The sequence below is a fragment of the Paramacrobiotus metropolitanus genome, unplaced genomic scaffold (genome assembly GCF_019649055.1).
Source record: "Paramacrobiotus metropolitanus isolate TYO unplaced genomic scaffold, Prichtersi_v1.0 Parri_scaffold0000001, whole genome shotgun sequence".
Classification (NCBI taxonomy): Eukaryota; Metazoa; Tardigrada; class Eutardigrada; order Parachela; family Macrobiotidae; genus Paramacrobiotus; species Paramacrobiotus metropolitanus.
The window spans coordinates 1330599-1340969 of NW_026570221.1; positions in this window are offsets into that span (position 1 = coordinate 1330599).

Here is a 10371-nt window from a genome sequence, read left to right on the forward strand (position 1 = left end):
ACATGGATGGGCTGTTGCGTCTAAACCGAGCCTACCGCTTCATGAGGCAGGTACCTGACGACCATCTGGTATCGAAGCAATTTCCAAATTCTCCGATTCGCTGTTGCAATTTTCCGTAGACTTTGTATAGCAATGTACTTTACAATTTTCTTTAGAACCTTAATGTTTTTTTTTAAATCGAAATAATTTTGTTAAAACCCCCTCATTTAGGGTATCAAATGGTACATACATAGATAACCTGGATTCGTGCAGTACTGTGTTCCGGGTAGGTGCGCAAACGCGGTGACCACACCCCCTCTTATACTTTTATTATAAAGGATTAGTGCACAGAAATAAGTATAACTTTTTTCACAGTGAGTCGTACCCGATAGCATATAACTCACTGTAAAAAAATGTGGCAAGTTGACTCGGCAATACAGTACTGCTCGTTGAACCTAAACCTTAACTCTTCCCAGTTCGGCAAACATTGGAGAGTCATCGCAACCTGCCATTCATCCAGCCATTAGCTTGAAAAAAGTCATAAATTGACCATGCAAACGTTATCCACGCGAAGGCGAAGATCGAAGCTAAAAGTATTGAAGAAAACTCTTTCTGAAAAAGCTTCACAGCTGAGGTCATCAGCTGAGATGAAAGAAAATGATAGCTGGTTTCGTTGAAAAATGTTCAGTTTTACTGAATGCAAGCTTAAACGCTCTAATAACACTTCTAACAGTGAATTAAAAACCTGCGATATCGAAAAATGTTTTAACCCACTGACGCCCATTGGTGTTGGGGCGCAACATGGTCTTCAGAATGATTTTCTCAATGACCCACAGAAATTAATCGACATGTCAAAGCGTAATTAGCTTTACGTGACTGCACAGTAGCAATAAAAAAACTAGTCAAGCTTGTATCCTAAGTTACTCAAGAACCACGGGTTCGGGAAAGTCGCTAATTTCGAGTTTTCTGACCTTCCGAAGGTCCTGGCAATTAACTAATTAGTACCTGAGTCAATTAGTCTGAGATTTAATTTAGTAATGTGCAATCAGTAATGCTGCACTAAGAAATGCTTAGCACGGATTCTGAAAGTTAAACAGCAGATGGCCACAGTACATCAAAGTCTCATGCTGCGAGCAGACACCATTGGGCACGCATAGCCCTAAAGTACGGGCGGGCGCCATTTCGACATATAGTTATCATTATGTAAGTCGGATAAGGTCCTGTCAGTTCAGACTTATAACATGCTCCCCGTGGCACCGCTTGCCGAAACTCTTTCAAAAACGATTTCGTTGAGCGGCACCCTTGGCGGTCGGCTATTACCCTTCCGCGAATGAATGGGTGTCCGTTTCCGGCCACTGAAACCTTCAAGATAATCCAGCGTGGTAGTCGATGTTTTATTTTCTATAACCGTGCAGTACCCCTGTGAGCCGGCATGATATTCCTGTAGTCTACCATGCGCACATTGCAATCCACTACAGTTTAGATCAACTTGACAAACGCAGCGGTGAAGACGTGCAGAACCTGAACACGTCAGTGCACTGTGTCGTGGATGATCGCCACTGTAAGAAACATATATCCGGTGGTGACCTTTTGCGACACCGGCATATTACTAAATTCCGACTATGTTGTGTTCCAAGTTGCCTCTACTTCCCAGCTTCATTGCAGTAAACGCAGTTAGGGTTGTGGCCGCAAAGATGCAAAGGCTATGGACGACATTCATGAAAATGAAACATCCATGCTCACGCTTATATTTATAAGCGTGAGCCATGCAGCTCGGCATGCCATAAAGACTAGAAACACCTGTTACGTGAAGGTTCATATGATGCCTAATGGATCTTTTAGGAAAGAAAATTACTGTTATGGATCCTGAAAGAAGGCTACTTTTGCAGTATCTAGTTACTTATCAGTTACTATATCATACGAAAACCGTTTCTTTATTTTTCTGTTTTTGCTGACCAGTGGTCAGTTAAATGATCACTGCAATACCCTCGTTTTGAAGTCCATCTGACGTACTATACGATGAAAGTGTTTGTTTCGGTCAGTCAGTTTTCGCCGAATTATTATACAACTTAGCGTTTTTATGGTTAGGACCGTCTACGCCCAATGGTGTTGCTAAACACCCATGTCACCGTCGGTGACCTATGGTCAGTACGTAATCCCAAAAAATTCCCTTTTTTAATTGAAATTTTTCATCGAGAAATCCCAGTTTTCATGAAGAAACTCCCACCCCTTCGGGCAGTGAGCGTTGGAGGGTTAACCAAGTGTGTAACCCAGCCGAATCAACTCCTATTGATTGTTCTTGGTTTAGTAAATTAAATAAGAAGCCGGTGACTGTTGAACTTAATTCCTCTGATATTAAGGCTTCCGATATCGAAAATATCTTGAGGAAGAAGAGCACTGCTATTGTCAATTTGACAAGCGGCACATGGTCATTAGCTGCGGGGGCGGGCTTAGCAGTTACCACGCCCATGTCTCGTTGGTGGATTGTTCACGCGCCACCATGTATTGCCATATTCGTTAACCATGCAGTATACTCTACGGAATAAGTTAAATCAAGTACTGATATAAAAATTGCAATCATGAATGTTCTTTATTAGCACAAGCCAGTCACAGTGCAAATTTTGTTATTAAAACAAGATTAATTATAACAGGAAAATTTCTCTTAAGTTGTCCGTTACATCCATAGTTCCAAAACGGACACCGCATTTCCCCGTTGAATTTCGATAGACAGACGCTGGCGTAGAAATTCATGTGATCGCGGTTCACCAGTGTGCTGCTGCAGTCGCTTGCCGATTTCCTTCACTAGAGCGGATGCCGACTTTCCCCATGGCCCGAGTGTTTCGAAGGCCAAGGGCGCGAAAATGTATCTGCCGTCAAGGTACGCGTAAAGACTGGTCTTCCTGTCTTCGGCATGGGCAGCGGCGGATCCAGCGGTTGCCGAAGTGGACTTGATGTGCGATGGGGCGACAGTGTCGACGCAAGTGACGTCCCAGGCTAAACACATGCCACGTTTCCAGGCGAACGTCGTGCACCCGTCCGGGCGACGATCGGACGTGTGGGATGTGCCGCGGGGCTCGAGCTTCGCTGGGATACCCGCCGAAACTAATGATCGGCAGACAATACTGTTTAACCCGCCATGGCGAGCGTGTCTACCGGCAGAGAAGGAGCATGACAGCCCGTGGTGGCCATAAACGTCAACTGGTTTGCGGCATTTTGCACATGAGTGTGCTTCACAGATTACTGCGCCCAGCCTTAGACCGACTGAAATCTTTAAAGTATCGTCATCGAGGAGGTTTCCAATGTGTGCCGAAGGCAGCGCATTCAACCAAATGCCGGCTTCTGGTTTAGACTGGGCAAGCAGGCGGGCTCTGTTAATTTCGTCGTCGCGAAAAACGTTCAACAATGTTGACAGCGACGCATTGCAGAGCGGTAGGTCCCATGGTCTCTGAGACTTTTGGAAGTTGAGTTCGGGGGATCTGTCTGGCCACTCTTCACTTTCCACTGTTCCCGTGCAACAGTAGTGTCCACTGCAGCGTGATTGGGAAGAAGCAATGACATTAGCGCAGATGCGGAATGAATCGAAGCCAAGTAGGCTGGGAGAGCTAATTCTTCCGCTCGACGAATGCCAATACCACCTCTGCTCACGGGGAGAGACGCTTGCCGCCAACACGGATAATCATTCTTGTTGGTGCGCACATTGCACAAGGTCTGAAAACACTCGCGCGTAACTTCGTCAAGCTGGTAGAGCTGTTGCGGTTGCTTCCACGCGTTGCAGCACCGTAACATGTACACAATCTTAGGGACGCCAAGGCAATTCTTCAGCAGGAACAACGCGACATGGGCGGGTAGAAGCTGCAGTCGCTCGCATGCCGACTTCAACAGGGTGGATTTCTCAACAATTGCTGGGCCGATAGCATCATCCAAAACTGGCGCGCCTAGTAATGAAAATGTTGACCTAGTTAAAATCCGCAGTTTTGGATGTCTTTCAACAAAATATTCCACGACTTCGTTCTGTTGTTCCACCGTTCCCCCACCGACAAAAAGTTCACATTTCGCCTCGTTGACAACCAAACCAATAGCCTGCGCGCGTTCAATCACTTGATCAAAGGCTTGGGCCACTGTCGCTGGCTTGCCGCCCATGGTTCCGTCGTCCAAAAACCAAGCGTTCAGCTCTGCCTTGAGATTGGTCACAACCGGGAGAAAAGCAAGACAAAATAATAGTGGGCCCAATGGATCTCCTTGCTGTACGCCGGATTCCGACGACAGGAGAAAATCTTCTAGGAAAAGCGACGAGTGGTGTCCGTATGCTAACTGGAGAAACTTACTGTACTCCGGGAGGTGTTGCTTCCCAGCATTGAGCACGGCCTCCCTAGATACCGTATTGAAGGCGTTTCTGAAGTCCACTTTCAAAATTACCGTAGGTTCAGCTGTACATGATTCCAAAAAAATTCTGGTCGCGTGTACTATGGCTTCTGCCCCGCCTCGAACATTGAAGCCGAGCTGCTGTGGCGATAGGATGGCTGTTACACGATCGGCCACTCTGGAACAGATGATTCTGGCTGTCAACCTGCGCAGCGTTAGTCCAACCGCAATCGGGCGCAGGCCTCCATCCTTCTTTCGTAAAGCGAGTAACTTTCCACCAAAGAAATTAGGACGGACATCGTCAGGTAAAGTTCCATCGACAACCAGGTTAAGTACAGCGGCTAGCGCACGTCAGAATGTATGTACGGCAGCAAAAACCTCGGCCGCAGTAATAGGTGGCGCTGCATCTAGTGGCGGACCGAGCTGAGGCGGTAATGGCGGGGGTGGGCATTCTGGATGTTTCTCCCTTAACTCTTGTAGCACATCAGGAGAAGCGGGAGCGATGGCATCCGTCGACAAAATGAGACGCATGGCCCCCGAGATGCAGCCGTCATCTATCTTTTGACCAACTCTTCGAGCCAGGTCTTCACTGTGAGGCCGTTTCTTTGCGGTGTCAGGGGGTGGGGTAGGGGAGAGTTCGGCGTCCCGGTCGTACAACTCCAGGTTTCTCTTTACCACAGCTACCAGGGATTCGCTTCGCTCAGACTTTGCCTTCGTCGGGACACGAAGCGTAGATGGGGCGAAGGAGAGCAGCTTTAGCCAGCAGGATTTGTCATTCTTTGTGGCGACCCGCTGGAGAACCTTCTGGAACGACGTTCTGGCGGCAGGCCGTGCACCGTGTGGTATGCGCCGCATAACACGTTCTCTCGACGGCTTGAAAGGCTTGTCCGACGGGGGCGGAGTCGGTGCAGCTCCTGCGGCGTTACCGGAGGATGCAGTTAGGACGGGAAGACCAGATGAGCGAGACTAGCAGGCCTTCATGTGGTTTTTGATGCCAGCCCCTTTCGAAAAAAACTCTTGACAGTGGGGGCATGGTTGATCACGTGGGAGAACCATAGTCAAATGCCAAATGGGGAGCGACTAACCTGATGGGTTACAGAGGACGCGGGATGCCAGGAGGATCAGGCCCGCCGGACCCGTAATGCGGTGCGATCATGAATTGAATATCGTTAAGTATTCGTCAAAAGTGAGACAGTCAGAAAATGGCAAGTGTGCGAATTTATTTCACCTTGGGTCACATCTGCTGGCAATCTCCGCGATGCTTGAAATGCCCAACCAAGTTTTGCTTAAATTATGAAATCGTTTACGCCCGGACCTTGCATTATGGGCAAGAACAACAAACAGGACATAAAAAAAAGGCTATTGTCACGCGGGTACAGGATATAAAATTGTACAATACGGCACGCTACGTGCCGCTGAAATACCAGACTGTTTTGCCTTGCACTCCAGCCAGTCGTGGCGTCTTTGAAAGCAGCTTTAAACGCCTGGTTTCTGGATGACGGAACCATGGGCGGTAAGCCAGCGACAGTAGCACATGCCTTTGCGGAGATCATTCTGAAAGCCCGTGAAATCGGCCTAGTTGTGAACGAAGCAAAGTGCGAGCTTCATATTTCCGGCGGAACCGAAGAAGCCCGAAACGATGCTGTAGCATATTTCCAGGAGATGTACTCGAAACTACGCATCCTGACAAATGCCGACTTCCTGTTGTTAGGTGCACCGGTTTTGGACGATGCCATCAGTCCAGCTGTAGCCGAAAAGTGCGCAACAGTTAAAATGGCGTGTGATCGGTTAGAGTTTTTGCCACGTCACCAATCACTCTTCCTACTCAAAAACTGTCTAGGGGTCCCAAAAATCATTTATATGCTGCGCTGTTGCAATGCATGGAAACAACCGCAACAACTCTATCAACTGGATGAAGCAGTGCGGGTGTGTTTTCAGTCATTGTGCAACGTACGCACGTCGCACGACGACTATCCGTGTTGGCGGCAGGCGACACTACCAGTGAGCAGAGGCGGTATTGGCATACGCCGGGCGGAAGAATTAGCTCTCCCTGCCTTTTTGGCATCGATTCACTCCGTATCCGGCTTAATATCACTATTGCTTCCTGATCACCCTACTGTAAATGTTTCGGCCGATTCTGAGTTGTGGAAAGTCAACGCGCGACTGGCAGAATGGCAGGACTCCCGGAGCAAAATGTCAGAAAGGTACAACGATCATGGGACCTTCCGCTATGTAACACATCACTATCCACACTGTTGGACATCTTTCGCGATGACGAAGTTAACCGGGCCCGCCTCCTCGCACAGTCGACACCGGAAGCCGGCATATGGTTAAATGCCTTGCCCTCGGCACACATCGGCAACCTCCTGGACGATGACACCGTGAAGATATCAGTCGGCCTGAGACTGTGAATATCTGTGAAGCGCACTCATGTTCTAAGTGCCACAAGCCCGTTGATGTGTATGGCCACCACGGACTGTCCTGTGCTTTCTCAGCCGGAAGACATCCACGCCACGGCGGCTTGAATAGTATTTTGTGCAGATCGTTAGTATCAGCCGGCATCCCTGCAAAATTGGAGCCGCGAGGTACATCCCACACATCGGACCGTCGCCCAGATGGCTGCACCACGTTTGCGTGGCAACGCGGTATGTGTTTGGCGTGGGACGTGACCTGCGTGGATACTGTTGCTATGTCTCACCGGAAAGCCACATCAGTCACTGCGGGATCCGCCGCCGCGCAGGCAGGAGGATAGAAAGGCGGGACTGTACTTGTACCTACAGGGCAGATACATCTTCGTACCGCTGGCTTTTGAAACTCTCGGACCATGGGGACAATCAGCTAGCCGTTTAGTGAAGGAAATTGGCAAGCGACTTCAACAGCATACGGGTGAGCCTCGCTCCCATGAGTACCTCCGTCAACGTCTGTCGCTGGAAATTCAGCGAGGCAACGCTGCTTCCGTTCTCGGTACAATGGAAGGAGCGGCAGCATTAAATGAAATTTTGTTATTTTGATTTACTGTTTCAAAACTGTGATGTTACCGCATTTTGTGAAATAAAAAATCCAAGACGAGAAGAGACTGGCACAATGCTCGCCATTATTTTTTATGCCTCATCCAACAGTCTTATTAGTAGTTATTACTACTTTAGACTATTATAACTTTGATTAGTGTCAATAAGTTATAATGCACATAGTACTACATGTTAAAATGCACATACTGTTATGATATTGATGACAGTAAACAATCGCAAACAGGATCAACAAAGCATCCTACAGGTATGAGGAAAACTTACGTGATTCTACTTTTTGCTGTACTGTAAATATTCCGATTACATTGCACTATCGTACTCTTGTGCAATGGTTAATAAGCGCTTCTATGTGGAAATATCTGTAATGTGCCAGAGCGAAAGGCATCTAAAGTGGGACTCGGGATGAATCCAAGGGCGAAGATTTCGACGGAAAAGATCCCGCTTAGTGAGCGATGCTATAAGAATTGCGAACAGTACTACAACACACGACGTCCGATAGCTACTGCAAACTTTACTCTCTGTTGACAAGTGAAGACTCTCAGCTAGCGGACTGCACTCATATCCGCATTCACATCCGCATTCGCCACGTAGTGAGCGACTGACAGACAGAATCGGCTCTAAAGCCGAGAACAAAAGACCAGCTAGAGACAGCACAGACAGAATCCCAAGCGAAGCCGCAGCCGCCATGGTGTACGGAGTACAGCCATCGCTCACATGCCTCTGGGTGGGATGCCGAGCTCCGTTGAGGCTCAACATCCGCCCGAACCACGATGAATCCAAATCGTTGGCTGTCTGTGTGCTCTGCTGCTAATAAAGACATCAGATTCTCTTACTTCATTTTATCACATCAAGTCTATAAAAGACAGTTCCAAGTGTACCATGTGAAATAAAAGATTCTTTATAAAAATACTATCCAATCAACAGTTAAAAACAGAAAAACAATAAGAGATCAACAAAAGCAGTAATCAAATGTAGACTAGGATCCTCCATTAAACTCGCATAGGTCACCGGTCCTGTCCACCGTTTCCAGCATCTTTGGCCAGTTCCGCTCCATTGAGCAATCCCGCTCCGCTTGAGCACTTCTGCGCATATGTAATGCGACTTCCGTCACATGAGATCCGCTTGAGATTAGATGCGTATCGAATGGGCCAGGGTCAAAAAGAGGGAGGAATTTTGTGAGGGAGGAATTTCACTGTGGTCAAAAAGAGGGAGGAATTTTTAGAGGGAGGAATTTTGCTGTGGTCGAAAAGAGGGAGGAATTTTTCGAAGTCGAACTAAAGTACTCGGAGACCTCGTACCCGGCTCTCCGAGGTCGCCAATGCGATTTTAACTGTAAATATACAGTTTGACATGCTGAGTCGAACTGAAGTATTGGGGGACCTCGTACCCGGGTCCACGAGGTCGCCACTGAGATTTTCACGATATATATGCAGTCACAAGTGCTAAATCGAACTGAAGTATCGGGAACTTCCGACCATGTTCCTGACCATGCTAACAAAACCAACATTACTAGCATGCTCCGACGAGTGATGTCCGGTAGCAGCAAGTATATTTCCTCACACAAAGAGTGCTGAACTTTTCTGGCATTTTATTACTTGATTCGGGGAACAACGCAAATTTAAAAATTGTTTTGCGAACAGAATACGTTTCTATTGTGGGAACTGGTGAGGTGCTCATCGCCTTCGTCATGGATGAATAGCTGGTTAACGCAGTTGAGTTGACCCTTGCCTTATTGTTCGGATTGCAAAATTAAAGAAAGTGCTGTGCAATTCGACAGACTTTATAGCGGCTTCATTGTTGCTGCCGTAGCCCTGTATACAAAATCTTAAGAAACATAAGAGTCGTACGAAAATCTAGAAAATATAATTTAATTTATATATAAAAACATTAAAACATAAGAAAACAAGCAAACCAAAGGCAATAAAAATATAGGAGTATATTTTGCTATGAACTTTAGAACCTTTTCTTGCCAAAAGGCGATCCCCGTCCGACTCAGTATAAGCACCATATGGGATGAGGTCATCCGGATCACACCGCCTAATATGATTATACCGAGAACTCGTCACTGGTAACTTTCCAAAAATGTAGTGGAATAAGTTCGATGAAAAAACGGCATTGAAATTTTGAAACGTTGCGGTTGAAAGTGACCCTCAGAGTGTGGGTCTTGGAACGGGCATTGCAGTTTAGTTGGCATACAAGTTCACTTTGCCGAGATTTTGTAATAATATCGTAACTATTGTTTACTTCTTTTAAAAAGATTTTAAAAAGTATGAGCCATTTTTCATGCGAAATCTCAAATTTATTGTAGAACGAAAAGAAAAGAAACAAAAATGTTCGCAAATTTTTTGCATTTGCATCGAGGGTAAGCAGTTATTATCGAGTTCGCTTATTCTTGAAGCATGCAAAAAATTGCTCTTTTGTGGTAGATACTGGGCATGCTGCGATGCTGAATCTGTGACTGAACAGAAGGCGGGCATTTAATTACGGTTAGACTCTTCGTTTATGTTAAATAGGGGCAAATTGGCATTATAAACTTGTACATCACATGAAGTCAAGGGCGAAGGCTTAAGTTACTAACGTAATGAAGAAGCATCGGAATCGGACACGGGATTTGGCTACGGTCATTTACATCTTCACTATAACATACAGAAATCACTGCTCTGCTGTTGCTTTGTGCTTTTTCTTCAAAATTGTTCCACTGCATAAATTTTGAAATTACTCAGTAACAAAATTTACCCGTCAAATATCCACCAACACATAAATCGCAACGTCTTTATTACAAATCAAGTAACTCTAAGTTCAATCTTTGAAGCGATTATCCTTTTAAAAACTGTGATATAAAAAATTGTGATATAAGTGTTTTTGAAAATTTTTGAACTGCATGAGATTCAAAAAAGTTTTTTAAATTTAGTGCTGTGACATTGCAGAAAGTTTTAAAAATTTCTGTAGCGGTCCAGAATAACAGCAAATTCCTTTTTTATTTGCGTTGTGAGTTCAAGGTACC